The sequence below is a fragment of the Pristiophorus japonicus genome, chromosome 1 (genome assembly GCF_044704955.1).
Source record: "Pristiophorus japonicus isolate sPriJap1 chromosome 1, sPriJap1.hap1, whole genome shotgun sequence".
NCBI lineage: Eukaryota > Metazoa > Chordata > Chondrichthyes > Pristiophoridae > Pristiophorus > Pristiophorus japonicus.
In genome coordinates, this window is record NC_091977.1 from 249,806,676 (window position 1) to 249,822,717 (window position 16,042).

Genomic DNA, 16,042 nt, shown 5'->3' on the forward strand with positions numbered 1-16,042 from the left:
GAAACAAAATCATACTGTGTACTTTGCTCAGTTATGTTGTATGACTGGTAGTTATTTGGGAATTTATCTGACAATTATTCAAATACATGACTATTCAGCGGTACTTGTAAGCCACAACACTTCAAATCGGGGAGTTGGTTGGAACATGTAGAGAGATGGGTTAGATCACTTAGCTCCCACAATTAGAAAGACCTGAAGAAGAGAATACTGTAGATGCAAAGGCTATTTACTAAATACTAGATTGATATATAGATTATGTAAGGGGGTAAAAAGTATATTTAAGTATTTAAGGGTACGAAACAAAATCAGGTTAAAGGGCATAGCTCGTGCTTGTGTGCTTATCTTTTTAAAAACTGCAGAACAAGCTTAAAACTGAAGAACAAGGTTAAAAAATCCAGAACAAGCTTAAAAATCCGGAACAACACATTCCAATCGACTGAGGTCAGCTTCTCTTGAGCTGGCGAGATGAGGGTTAACGAATCAATGCAGCTCCGCTGATAAGCTGTCGGCCAACCGGTGGTCGTAGAAGGCTTTGCATGAAGGTCGCATATCTCGGAAAATCTATAACTGTGTGTAGAACCATTACTCGGGGAACATCCTTTCTTAGGCGGCTAAGACTGAATGCTTCCCCTGCGTATACTTGAATAAAGATCATAAAAATGAATCCAATTTTTCATCTGTTTGATTCCGTGGTCGTTATAAGGGCAGGTGTCGTTTCCTTATTTCAGGGAATCCACCTTGAAGAAGAGAAGCCTTTTTACCCCAACAGATTATGACAGTTCATTGTTTTTGTTTGAGGATCTGATTTATATACTATCTACTGTAAATATATAATATATTTTATTGCTGTTACATAATCGCTTGTTCAACTTTTGTTCAATAAATCTGCCTGTGAATTGAAATCTGATAGAAGGTCTGATGCTGTGAAGCACTGCCACTTTTTGAAGATATGAGAAAATTCCTGTGGAGATACAACAAAGATGTAGTAGCTAAAGCAGTTTACGTAATGTTTTTTCTGCTTGTTATCCTGGGCTTATTATCAGAAAATGATCGATATATTGGGGCAGTAACAATGCCTCAAGATTGTGAGGTGCAAAGACTCCTCTAAGAGAGTAATTTAAAATATGGCAGAAATGTATCAAGTAAGAGGGACAGAAAAGAGCAAAAACTGTCGAGGGGTTTAAGGAAATGCAACAGTGGTTCCTGGAATGGTTCCCACCCAAGCTATGGAAAGAGTGCTCCTCCACACCCAAGCCCTGTGACAGGAGAATTTTCCCTCACCTTAAAAACACTGCTTCGTGCTCAACACTATTTAGTACAGCAATTTCCAGGTCCTGAAGTTCCTCTGTTCCTGCAGGCTGTTTAGAGCGGCACTTGGGATCCTATTATCTTACTGGAACAGCAACTGCCCAAGGCGGTGGCTCTGCAGTGTCCAGCTGGGCCTGGAGCCACAGACGAGCTCAGAGACCAGCTTTCCCTTTGTTCCTCTCCATTGCCCAGAATCCTGCTGTGGTTTCTGCAGCTGGCTTTCTATCCCTGGCATGATTGACAGATGGTTGATTGCACTGGGGGCTAGGACTTTGGCTCAACAATTGGCACATTGATATCATCATCATCATCATCATAGGCAGTCCCTCGGAATCGAGGAAGACTTGCTTCCACTCCTGAAGTGAGTTATTCAGTGTCTGAACAGTCCAATGTGAGAGCCACAGACCCTGTCACAGGTGGGACAGACATTTCTTGAGGGAAGGGGTGGGTGCGACTGGTTTGCCGCACGCTCCTTCCGCTGCCTGCGCTTGACTTCTTCACGTTCTCGGTGCTGAGTTTGAAGAGCTCAACGCCCTCCTGGATGCACTTTCTCCACCTAGGGCGGTCTTTGGCCAGTTTTTCCCAGGTGTCAGTGGGGATGTCGCACTTTATCAAGGAGGCTTTGAGGGTGTCCTTGTAACGTTTCCGCTGCCCACCTTTGGCTCGTTTGCCGTGAAGGAGCTCCGCATAAAGCATTTGCTTCGGGAGTCTCGTGTCTGGCATGAGAACTATATGGCCTGCCCAGCGAAGCTGATCGAGTGTGGTCAGTGCTTCGATGCTGGGGATGTTAGTCTGGACAAGGACACTGATGTTGGTGCGCTGTCCTCCCAGGGCCTTGTGGAGACATCGTTGGTGATATATCTCCAGCGACTTGAGGTGTCTTCTGTACTTATTAGCATTTAATAGTAAGTTTAATGGTTAACCTCATACTCAACAAATATATACAATACACACACATATGGCATTAATAATTGGGAGTTGGTGCTGCAGTTCTCAGTGTTATGACTAACTTTTCTTCATATTATCCATCATTGGAAAGCTACTTGCTCTATTTTCTGCTGGCAGACAGCCCTTTAATACTGTATGGCAGAGCGACTGCACCAGAATAGAGCTGGACCCGACTACACTTGGAACAACATGTGCAGTGGGGAGAGGGGAGGAGGGTAGGCCTGGGAGAATGGGCATTGCTGGGGTTGAACCAGGCTGAGAGATGGAACTGAAGCCGTACTGTACCAGGTTGAGAGAGAACAAGGAGGCTGGGGTCTGAAGTGAATTGGAACAAACCGGCTGGAGGGCCCGATGCGTACTACTTATACCTAATCTCTCCTCTGGTCATAGCTAGCTGCATGCTTAGCAACTAATCCAAGCCAAGTCCAAATGAAGCCTGTAACACACATTAGCCTATATATAACTCCCATAAAAGCAAGATGTTCTAATGGGAACACCTAACACCATTTTCACTGTAGATCTTTCACTGACTTACAATCAATGTCAAAACCCATTTTTATCAAATGATATTCTCGGTTATTTACTGGTGATTGGATCGAATTGCATGAATCATAGAATTATGTAGCACAGAAGGAGGCCATTCAGCCCATTGTGCCTCTTTGGTAGAGCTATCCAATTAGTCCCACACTCCTGCTCTTCCCCCATAGCCCTGTAACTTTTTTTCCCTTCAAGTATTTATTCAATTCCCTTTTGAATGTTACAATTGAACTTGCTTCCAGACAGTGCATTCCAGATCACAACAACTCGCTATGTTTATTAAAAACAATGTTCCCTCATGTCATCTCTAGTTCTTTTGCCAATCACCTTAACTATTTGTCCTCTGGTCACCGACCCTTCTGCCATTGGAAACAGTTTTTCCTGATTCACTCTATCAAACCATTCATGATTTTGAACACCTCTATAAAATCTCCTCTTAACCTTCTCTGCTCTAAGGAGAACACCACCAGCTTTTCCAACTTCTCCACATAACTGAGGTCCCTCTTCCCTGGTACCATTCTAGTAAATCTCCTCTGCACCCTCTCCAAGGCCTTGACATCCTTCCTAAAGTTTGCTGCCCAGAATTGAATATAATACTCCAGCTGAGTCCTAACCAGTGACTCTCCATTATTCTGTGAAAACTGGAAATGAGTGGACTTTATTTTATATTCCATGACCTATGTATTTAATTTTTATTCCTTCCCATTTTAAAAACTGAGATGCACCAATTGGATTTAGATATTTGGCAGTACTCTGCAGGGTGAGTGGGATTTAACTGCAATCCTGGGTTTTGCTGACACTGAGGAATGGTCTTGAGGTTTAACAGAATTGAGAGGCAGATCTGGAATTTAGAAGCATTGCAATAGGACTGTGGGAGTTTATCAGCATGGTATCACTGAAGAGGGCATTTAGAGTTTGACAGGAGGGTTGAAATGTAGGTTTTTGCTCAGAGGTACCATTTATTTTCTTTCTTTCGTGCTCGCACGTCACTCACTTGCTCGCTCACTCACTTACAAATTGATAACACAGTCAAAACAGTCAATATAAATTTGACCTGGCTTTTGAAATTTGCCCTCCAGCTTTTCTTCAAGTAATTTTGAACATCAACCAAATAGATGTTGTTAGAGACTGAGAAAATCATTCTATTATTTGGCTTGCTACTGATAAATCCAGGGCACATGTTCAGATTGCAGGACTTACCCATAGCCAAGAGTCATTGGGCAAAAAATTCAAGCCCAGGCTTTTTGGAAGAGGCTGAGTTTTTAACGTCAAAAGTTCAATGAAGGTATTAACAAGCAGATAAAAATAATTTGGTGAGTATAATGTTTGTAAAATATGTAATTGTTTTGAATTATTTACTGAAAACCATATTTGGACCAGCAGAAATTTCAGATACTGAGGAAAGAATGGCAGTGACCATTTTTACAGAAAGTATTTTGTGGTCCTACTGGTTCATCATCAGCAACAGTGAAACTTTTTCATTGTTACACGTTGACATATAGTTTTCCTGTTCTAAAATGTTGACGCGACGCATTCGCTTCTCGGCCTTTTGGCTAAGATCATGCGTAACTGACCTGACAGGGGAGTAACCACCATAACCCCAAGGTGGTTCTCCCTGGATCAGGAAGGTATATGCTTGCTTTTTTGGAAACAGGAGGTGGGTGGGGTGGCTTGACCCATCCACCTCCACGGAGGTGTGTGGGGGACCTGACCCATCCACCTCCATGGCACGAACCTGGTATTGCAGTACTTCCAGGAACGGTGCAGTGGCTCTAGGCCTTTTGGCTAAGAGCATTGGCGCAGAGTGATCCTTGAATGGGCCCAAGGTGACCTCTGGCGTTTGTGATTTGACAAAGAATTGGAACGATTGGCTACGAATTTCAAAAAAAAAAAATGTTGACGCAGTGTTTTTCCATTCTAACATCTGGACATTCCATTCTAAAAGCATGATACAGGAAGTAAGGTTAATGTGTATAATGTTACAAAACATTTCTAACACTTGTATAAGAACAATATTTCCCTCTGCTGTTTGTATGAAATTTAGTTAAATACAATGAACTTATTTGTCAATTAAATGGTATTAATATTTAGTGTCCTGTTTCTTCTTATTTGATGATTGTAGGACCTTGCTGTGTGCAAATTGGTTGATGCTTTTGCCAAAATTACAACACTGACTGCACTTCAAAAGTAATTAATTGCACCTGAAGCAATGTGAGAAGTCATTATATAAATATAAGTTTGTCTTTCTTTCCCTCTCTTCCCTCCCCCACTCCCCCCCACCCACTAGCCCCTGTCATCCTACTTTTTGTGCATGTCCATGGATGCATGGGTGAGATACAAATTATGGTATTCCATAAATTGTTCAATTAAAAAAACCCGGCAATTTTGCACTTTATACACAGTTACCTACCTGCCCTCTTTGAAAACTTCATGATCCATTGTCACTCCTTTATGTGGATTGTCATCAAGTTCTGTGGCAAGGGCTATTACAGGTTTCAACACTAGCCAAGGTTGTACCCTACAGAGTCCCTCTGGCAGCACAAAAGGTCCTTTCACTACATCTGTTGTGGCTTCTTCAGTGATTTTACACACACAGGCGAAATATGGCAAGAAATATCTCTATGGAAAGAGCCATTTCCTTCCTGGAAACGATTCCACTCGAGTCCATGTATGGGATAGAGTAATGTATGCCAGAATATCCTATGGTTGAGAACTATGACTTAATAAGGATGACTGGGTTGAGTTTCTCTACGAATAAGTGGTTCAGATTAATGTTGCGGTCAGGTAACATGCACTTTTATTGGAGACGACACACTTAAGCATATGGGAAACTTTATGCAGCCCACAAAACGTCTGTCAGTTTGCAATTGCTGTCTAATTCTGGGACAGTTATGTAAAGAATCTCATATTTTGTTCACCTTGAGGCACAGATGCAGTTGCATGTCTTAGGAGCAGTCCTGTGGTAATGCCGATTTTCTAATTTTGAACTATTTTCAAATTGATGAACAATGCTAATCAACCTCAGATCATTAGAATGTGTTGGACCTTGGACTGTGTTGAAATCTAAAATAATACTGTGTGAATTTTAAGGAAATTATACTTCCATTTAGAGTCACTTGCTTGTCACGTCATATAACACAGATACTAAAGATAGTCTGAACTTTTTTCAAATGAAGTTGTTTTTGCATTTCCATTGGACAAGTGTATTGTTTCTCACTTATGGTTTATCTACATCCTGAGAATTAGACTCCTCTTAAAACACTGGAAAGCATGGACAAGAAAGGCCCTTTGGCCCATGTTCCCATGCTCCTTCCACAACTATGTATAAGGGCTCTGTACAATCTGCCCGATCATGAACTCTACCCAATCCCCTGAGAGAAAATAATATATAAATATTCCATGATCCCCAAAAGTAATTGAGCAAACTTCTGGAATATTCATCTATCCCTGTACCTTCCCTTATCATCCTTTGGCTGCTGCCATTTACAGACCCCAATTCTTGCCAACCCATGCAGTCCACTCCCCAGCAGCGTCAGATCAGTGTTACTTCTGACCTGTTCTCATGAGTAATATACACCTGAAACAATCTACCTTCTCTCTTTGGATGTTGTGGAATGTGATATGTACTTCCACCATATTCTACTACTTCTAAATCCATATTGAATTTTCATTTTACAGGAGGCTGTCAATGTTTGGATAAACATTCATCGTTCCTTATGTAATGCTTCCAGCTAATGGTTCATGACTCGCTCCTTTTTTCAATATCAGGATGATGTTTGCTACCCTCCAGTTCTTGGGAGATGATTGCATAATTTATGGAGCTTCTATAAATGCTGTTTCCTCACTTTATTTCCTTCAGGATTGTCGGCATTTCATCAGTTTCAAATGTCTTGTCGCATTTAATTATTTAATTTTCTTCAACGCACATGTCTTACTGATGTCTAGTTGTGTCCATGTTGCATGTTTTCAGTGAGTCTCAGGAACATTTTAAAAGGTGCGGCAGAATTCCAAACTGAATTTGGGAATAGTTTTCAGCTGCTGTTTGAGGGACTGTGGAGGCTTGTCTGTAATGAACTGGGAATATCCTATTTCTGTGGAAAATCTGCATCTGCATCTCACGCCCATCAAATACAGCATATAACTGTGGGGTGTGGGGGTGTGTGCGTGGTGCTCCACGTACCAATATTTCTTTCTCTCTCGTGTGGATGTATCAATCAGCCAAATCTTATTTGACCACAACATAGAATTTTTTCTATGTAATTTCCCCCTCCAGTCAACTGACCATACTGCCCACACCCTAAAGTATCAATCGGTATTGAGGTCTAATTCACCATCTACCCCTATAGTATTTTAGACATGCAATACTGAACTTGCGTAATATTTTTAAACATTGATCCATATTTGTGATCTTTTAGAAATAGTTCCCCTTTTGAATCCAATGTATGGAAATGAGCATTGAGCAATGAAAGCTTCATTGCAGGTAAGTATTTGTTTCACTGTTTCAGATTTCTTGCGCACTTGGTGTGATTTCCTGATAATCAAAAAGCCCCAACAAAAGGGGAATTTTGCGATCAAATGCTTATTAGGGAAACTGTCTTATTCCCTGCAATGACCACACAAAATGCACAGAGCAATCCAAACAACATGCACACCCACACTAGGATGAGGAATATATGTATCCTTGGTCTGCGCTAAATGAGCTGTACCATAGTAATCAATACTGATTTCCAAAAGTCTTCTATCTAAAATATAACTTGATTATACTATCAACAAAACAAACAGACAAGACAACTTGCAGGTAGTTTTATAATGGTGAGAAATACTCAAGTGTTTCACAGTATGTGTTGAGTCCCACACAGGACTTGGCAAGAAATTCGAAGAGGTGGATGAAAAATATAGATTCTAAAATACAGATTTTGAATAGGCTTTTGAAAGTGGGAAGATCTGCATTAATGCAGGTTTCAAGTCAAGATGGCTGGTAGCTCTTTTCATCTTCAAAGAATGCCCAGCAGACCAGACCTGAAAGTGCAGGAAAAGCCTGGGGGAGATAAAGGCATGCGTGAGTATTTCAATGGGGATGGGGGTGAGATGGAGATGGGCAGGACTATCACAATGTTAAGTGTCAGCCTTGGCTCAGTGGCAACACTCTTGTCTCTGAGTCAGAAGGTCATGAAGCTTTCGCTTCAGTGCAGTACTGTCTGGAGGCACCGTCTTTCAGATGAGACATTAAACCAAGTCTGTCCTCTCAGTTAGACTTAAAAGATCCTACTGCACTATTCAAAGAAGAGCAGGAGGTTTCTCACTGTTTCATGGCCAATATTTCTTCTTCTTAGGCAGTCCCTCGGAGTCGGGGATGACTTGCTTCCACACTAATAAGTTCTCAGGTGACTGGTGAGACCAATGTGGGATCTACAGTCTCTGTCACAGATGGGGCAGACGGTGGTTGAAGGGACGGGTGGGTGGGGTGCTTGGGTTGTCGTGCGCCCCTTCCGCTGTTTGTGCTTGGCTTCCCTATGCGTCCGGCGAAGAGACTCGGCATGTTCGGCGCCTTCCCGGATGCTTCCACTTTGAGCAGTCTTGGGCCAGGGATTCCCAGGTGTTGGCAGGGATGTTGCACTTTTTCAAGGAGGCTTTGAGGGTGTCCTTGAAGTGTTTCTTCTGCCCACCTGGGACTCGCTTGTCGTATTGGAGCTCTGAGTAGAGCGCTTGCTTTGGGAGTATTGCATTGGGCATGCGGACGATGTGGCCCGTCCAGCGGAGCTGATGGAGTGTGGTCAATGCTTTGATGCTGGGGATGTTGGCCTGAGCGAGAACACTGATGTTGGTGCACCTATCCTGCCAGTGGATTTGCAGCATCTTGGTGGTACTTCTCCAGTGCTTTGAGGTGCCTGCTGTACATAGTCCATATCTCTGAAGCATATAGGAGGGCGCGAATCACTACTGCCCTGTAGACCATGAGTTTGGTGCCGGGTTTGAGATCCTGATCTTCAAACACTCTTTTCCTCGGGCAACTGAAGGCTGCACACAGTACTGCCCGCCCCCCCCCCCCACCCCGATTATCAAGATCCATGACCACGTGGACCACTTTCCATACCTTGGGAGTGTTATATATGCAGACTATAGATGTGTAGTCACTATATAGTTGCATAAGATGGAGACTTGTTACCTGATGTGCTATCAATAAGGTTTACACTGTGTGTATACTATGCTGGCACCACTAGAGGGTGCAACTGGTGGAGACCGGGGTTTGCTGCCCCTGTGGCAGAGGCTGTCCACCAGAGGGCACTGCGGTGGGAGACCTGAGGGTCACCTGCATAGGTGTGCAGGGCCCAGTATAAAAGGCTGCTCACCATGCTTGTGCCTCACTCTGGAGTTACGAATAAAGGACCATGGTCACTACAGTTTGAGTACAACACATTACCTCGTAGAGTCATTCATAAGTGCATTACAGACATAACAGGGAGCCTACTTTCAACAAGGGCAGGCGTCAATGACTAAGTCCAACTTTTAGTGGCCAATATTTATCCCTCAACCAACTTCACTGAAAACAAACGGTAATTTATTTCATTGCTGTCTGCGAGAGCCAGCTGTGTGCAAATTGGTTGCTGTGTTTTCCTGCATTACAACAGTGACTACACTTCAAAAGTAGTTAATCGGCTGGAAAGTGCTTTGGGGCATCTTGAGGTCATGAAAGGCTCTTTTCTTTCATCTCGGAGATACAGGACAAGAGTCAGGGTTTGAAGCGCAGCTCATGTTTGAGAAGGATGCTGAAATTCCACAATGTTGGCTTGAGCTTGAAGAAGATGGGATTGGGGCTAAGATCAGGAGTTTCTGGCAGGAACCAAACAGGATGGATTCAGTCTTGCCAATATTGAGCTGTGGAAAACTCTGGCACAACTGTGGCTTGACTTTGGACAGCACAGTAAGAGTCATGGAATCCAGGGTAGTGATGGACAGGTAAAGCTGGGGATCATCACCAGACATATGAAAGTTGACCCCATGCATGTCTAAAAGGACAAAGAGTGTTTAAAAAAAAAAAACAAGCCTGAAGGCTCTGAGTCTCAATGCGAGGAGCATTCGTAATAAGGTGGATGAATTAACTGCATAGATAGCTGTTAACGGATATGATGTAATTGGGATTATGGAGACATGGCTCCAAGGTAACCAAGGCTGGCAACTTAACATCCCGGGGTATTCAACATTTCAGAAGGATAGACAGAAAGGAAAAGGAGGTGGGGTAGCGTTACTGGTTAAAGAAGAGATTAGCGCAATAGTAAGGAAGGACATTAGCTTGGATGATGTGGAATCTATATGGGTACAGCTGCGGAACACCAAAGGGCAGAAAATGTTAGTGGATGTTGTGTACAGTCCACCAAACAGTAGTCGTGAGGTTGGGGATGGAATCAAACAGGAAATTAGGGATGCATGCAATAAAGGTACAGCAGTTATCATGGGTGACTTTAATCTACATATAGATTGGGCTAACCAAACTGGTAGCAATACTGTGGAGGAGGATTTCCTGGAGTGTATAAGGGATGGTTTTCTAGACCAATATGTCGAGGAACCAACTAGAGAGCAGGCCATCCTAGAATGAATCTTGTATAATGAGAGGGGATTAATTAACAATCTTGTCGTGCGAGGCCCCTTGGGGAAGAGTGACCATAATATGGTAGAATTCTTCATTAAGATGGAGAGTGACACAGTTAACTCAGAGACTAGGATCGTGAACTTGGGGAAAGGTAACTTCGATGGTATGAGACGTGAATTGGCTAGGATAGACTGGTGAATGATACTTAAAGGGTTGATGGTAGATAGGCAATGGCAGACATTTAAAGATCACATGGATGAACTACAACAATTGTACATCCCTGTTTGGCATAAAAATAAAATGGGGAAGGTGGCTCAACTGTGGCTATTAAGGGAAATTAGGGATAGTGTTAAATCCAAGGAAGAGGCATATAAATTGGCCAGAAAAAGCAGCAAACCTGAGGACTGGGAGAAATTTAGAATTCAGCAGAGGAGGACTAAGGGTTTAATTAGGAGGGGGAAAATAGAGTATGAGAGTAAGCTTGCAGGGAATATAAAAACTGACGGCAAAAGCTTCTATAGATATGTGAAGAGAAAAAGATTAGTGAAGACCTAATGTAGGTCCCTTGCAGACAGATTTAGGTGAATTTATAATGGGGATCAAGGAAATGGCAGACCAATTGAACAAATACTTTGGTTCTGTCCTCATTAAGGAAGACACGAATAACTTTCCGAAAATACTCGGGGACCGAGGGTCTAGCGAGAATTTGGAACTGAGTGAAATCCTTATTAGTCAGGAAATGGTATTAGGGAAATTGATGGGATTGAAGGCCGATAAATTTCCAGGGCCCGATAGTCTGCATCCCAGAGTACTTAAAGAAGTGGCCCTAGAAATAATAGATGCATTGGTGGTCATTTTCCAACATTCCATGGACTCTGGATCAGTTTCTATGGATTGGAGGGTAGCTTATGTAACCCCACTTTTTAAAAAAGGAGGGAGAGAGAAAACAGGGAATTATAGACCGGTTAGCCTGATATCGGTAGCGGGGAAAATGCTGGAATCAATTATTAAAGATGTAATAGCAGCGCATTTGGAAAGCAGTGACCGGATCAGTCCAAGGATTTATGAAAGGGAAATCATGCTTGACAAATCTAGAATTTTTTGAGGATGTAACTAGTAGAGTGGACAAGGGAGAACCAGTGGATGTGGTGTATTTGGACATTCAAAAGGCTTTTGACAAGGTCCCACACAAGAGATTGGTATGCAAAATTAAGGCACATGGGATTAGGGGTAATGTACTGACGTGGATAGAGAACTGGTTGCAGACAGGAGGCCAAGAGTGGGTCCTTTTCAGAATGGCAGGCAGTGACTAGTGGGGCACTGCAAGGTTCAGTGCTGGGACCCCAGCTATTTACAATATAAATGATTTAGACAAAGGAATTGAATGTAATATCTCCAAGTTTACAGGTGACACTCAGCTTGGTGGCAGTGTGAGCTGTGAGGAGGATGCTCAGAGTCTGCAGGGTTTGCCTCATCCTCCGCCCACCCGATTTTTGCTCTGGGTTAAAGTCGGGTCTATAGAGAGGACAAGGAAAGATAACGCAGTTCGGTCCCTGTCTCACAGAATGCCCTTGGTGACGTCAGACCAGACTATTGTTTTGTTTCATGAGTTGACTTTGAACTGGGATAATGTAAAAGACTGCACAGATGTCTAAATGACATACATTCAATCTCTGCCAATAGTCAAACTTTAAAAAAAACTGAAGAATACTTGATGCTCATTCCAAATTTATTTTCCCCTTCAGTGCACTACCTGCTGATGTGGCTTGTATGAGATGGGGAGCATCATTTTCCATTCCGATGTAGAATGCTGCATCTTTGCAAGGTTATCCCAAGAGTTAACAAATATACCTGGTACACTGGAGGGTACATTCTCTGCATGTCTCTGATAATCAAACTATTGATCACCCACTAATAGACCTATTCAGTTATTTATCCAGAGCTTGATGTTCAAATTGATCTGTGTCGTTGGGATGCACCATTTATTTAGCAAGAAAGAGGGTTGATAGTAAGAATTGACCTTACGCAAGTTGATTTTTACTCCATTGATTTGTTTATACGCAGTTCACAGGTTGAGCATGAGCTGTGGTTTCCAGAAATGAAACGCGTGACTTGAGGTTATGTTTGAGTTGCTGCTTTAATCATCATCTCGGCTTTACATTAACCTATTTAATTAAATTTCCGTTTCAACTTAAATGAAGTTTCAAAGGGGAAAACCCCCTACAAATAGAACACTGCTGGTAAAAATTGCAAAACAAATCGCTCTCCAACACAGAGTGAAATGACAATGACTTGCATTTATGTAGTGCCTTGAACAGAAAAATCTCCCAAGCTGCTTCAGAGACGTGATCAAAAAAATGGATACTGTGCTAAGGATTTTTGGATAACTCAAATCTCTTATTTTATGATTAATATATGCCTCTCAAACATGTCCACAATGTCATCTTGCATTCCCTTTCTGTAGTTTGACATTGTAGTTTATGCACCTCTTTCAACTTTCTTGTTCCCTATACACTTAAAGCTTACTTTACCCACTGAGGTGCCTACTCTACTCTCTTACATTTTGCCTGCCCTCGCCATATTAGTTTAAACACTCGAATCAAAGCCTCAGTTAATTTGCTCACAAAGATATTGGCTCCAATTATATTCTGGTATCGACCATCCTGGCAGTAATTCTGTCCCAGAACCAGTCCTAATGCCTCTGAAATCTGAGATTCCCCACCCTGCCCCACTCCGTACCACAGTTTTAGTGAAGCATTTGTCTCTTAATCTGACTTCTCCTGTGCTGGCTAATGTGACACTGATAGTAACCCTGACATTCCTACCTTCGATGTCCAATAGATCACCTAACCTGTGGAACTCTTGCCGAGAACCTAAATCTTGTTTTATCCATTGTCATTGGTTTTGGCACGAACCATAACTTCTAGTAGATTTTGCCAGGTGTAAAAATGGCAGCCTCCCAGTTGTCACGTGCTGCAACTTGAGCTGGAGAGTGCAAAGGGAACATTGGGAAACCTTTTAGAACTTCAATCCTGCGCTTCAGAAAAAGGGGCAATTATACATGGAGGAAACATACAGATTTTTTAATAACAGTTATATAACTATATTTTCTGATTTCATATTTGGATTTATTTATTTTACTTAAGCTATAAATTTAATGTGAAACATAATGTTGGTGGCTTGAAAAGTAATATGGTCAGTGATGGAAGTTGATTGTTTTTTTTAACTAAGAGATATTGTGATACTTGCTGGTTTATGGATGGTCGCTTTGGAAAAAATGTTAGTGGCTAATCTAGGAAAATGGGTGTTTTGGGCTCAGGCCATAGCCACTACATTGGGGTTGCTGCCAGCTGTACTGGACCCACAATTCCGGAGCACCTGACACCAACATAAAGACAGCTTTAGTATTCTGTCATACCCAACAGTTCTGTGATGATAAAGGTTAAGATTTGTTGCCAAGCAGAAATGTTTGCAATTGGTATGTTTTGTCACACTGACCTCCTAAAATTATAATGCATTATTTGATTTCCTAGATTATTGGTGATCCTCAGTGCATTACTTGTCAATTACATGTGTTTTGTAAGCTTGTTACAGTAGTTTCGGTCTAGTATCTGGGTCCCCTGTTTTATGTGGCTAAAATGGTTATTGAGACATTTAAAACGGAATTGGCTAAGTATTTAAAAAGGAATAATACGCTCTCTTGGTTCCACAGTAATCCAATCCTAACCTGAGTGTCTACAGCGATGGCTTCTTTTTTCACCCCCAAATCATTACCTCTGGAATCCTTCAAGGATCTATCCTTGGCCCCCTCCTTTTCCTCATCTACGTACTACCCTGTAGTGACATTATCCACAGATATGGGATCAGCTTCCATATCCCCTCTCTTTATCCCTTCACTGCCTCTGTGTTGTCACACTGCTCGGCTAACATTGAGTCGTAGACTAACTGCACGCTTTTCCAGTTGTCTTTGTTCTCCATCCTCTTAGCATCAATTGCAACCCCCTCCCTGCGGGGCCAGTGTCACGCACTGAGCCAGACTGTTAACATTCTTGACATCCTGTTCAATCCTGAGCTAAGATTCAAACCCCATGCTCTCTCCATTACAAAGACCGCCTACTTCCACCTCTGTGACATCAGCCACCTCTGCCCATCTGCTGTTGAAACTCTCATGCGTGTCACCTCTAGATTTGACTATTCCATTGCTCTACTGCCGACCTCCCATCTTCCGTAGACTTCAGCTCATCCAAAACATTGCTGCCTGTATCCTATTCTGCATCAAGTCCTACTGATCCATCCCCCCCACCCCCCAACTCCGTCTTTGCTGCATTGGCTCCAGGTTCCCCAGCGCCTCAAATTAAAAAATCTTATCCTTGTGTTTAAATCCCTTCTTAGCCTTGTCCCTTGCTATTTTCTGTAAACCCTTCTCCCTTAAAAATCTCCGCAGAACTCTCCATTCTTCTGACTCTGGCTTTTTGTGCATCCCTTCCACTCCCTTCTCCACACAGTTGGCAGCCGTGTCTTCAACCACCATGCCCCATGCTCTCGAATTCCTCCCTAAACCCCTGTGTCGCTCCACCTCCCTCTTCTCCTTTAAGACCCTCTTTAAATCCCACCCCTTTGACCAAGATGTTGATCACCCCTCCAAAATATTTCCTTCTTTAACGCGGCATTTAGTTTTCTCTTGCATCTTTAAAAAGCCATAAAGTTTAAAATCATGTGATGTTTGGAAAGGAGATGGGCGAGTTTAAAAATTACATTGGGGAAAGTTGCTAATCTGCAATGTGAGCAAAGGTTGCCTTTAATTACCTGTTGTATTTTCATTTTGGCCAAGGATCTCAGCTCTTATACTGGGAACCAATCGTCTTGTGACTTTTTTTCTACGTTAAAGGCGCTTCTATAAAAGCACGTCGTTATTGGTTCTATTCCCCGGTCATGGATTATTTTTTTCTCTTGTGTTTGAAATTTGCAAAAGCTCCTTTCGGAAATGCTTTCAAATATACTTTTGTTTCCTTAGTGTACTCAACAAAATCAGGCACTTCATCTTGTCTGGCAAGGGCATTTAAATATAGCCATTTCATTCTAGCTTACTGAAGCAACTTGCTGTCAATCAACTTTGACACTATTGACAGACTTGAAAGTTCCCACGTCAGCAACTCAATTGTCAATTGCTCCTGGAAAGGATCTGCTGTTGGAAATTTAAAATAAAACTCACCTTTTTTCCTTTTCTACTTAATTTAAAAATGTAAACATCTCCAGGTAAATAATCAGAATCGGAGTGCCGCAATGGTGAGGTGGTCAAACACTACAACTGAAAATGCACCACGCCTGTTTCAGTTTCAGTATTTTTAATTTTTATTCATGACAAATATTACAAAAAACCCGTGACCTTTGATGCATTTATTTATAGCCAACAATCAGAATCTGGTTTCATGAGCTGCTGACTCAATTTGAAATACAGAATCATGGAGACCATGGAAGAGCAGTTCAAAGCTAATCTCACTGCTGTATTCTCTCCCATCACCCTGTATCAGCCACTGCTTCAAATGCTTGTCCACTTTTCCCTTAAAAAATGTCTCTGCCTCTGCTACTCCGGTGACCAAACATTCTCATTTTAATTTGACCCCTCATCACTGACTTCCCCAATCAGAGGCAACAAATGGG

General features: G+C 42.2%; 1 protein-coding gene and 1 pseudogene across 3 annotated transcripts in view; both read left to right on the forward strand.

Annotated features, from left to right (window-relative positions):
- Nucleotides 1-16,042, forward strand: part of LOC139269514 (tyrosine-protein kinase JAK2-like) — a 375,442-nt gene that overhangs the window by 119,104 nt on the left and 240,296 nt on the right. The gene's annotated exons all lie outside the window — the stretch shown is intronic.
- Nucleotides 4,327-4,565, forward strand: LOC139279434 (U2 spliceosomal RNA; annotated as a pseudogene).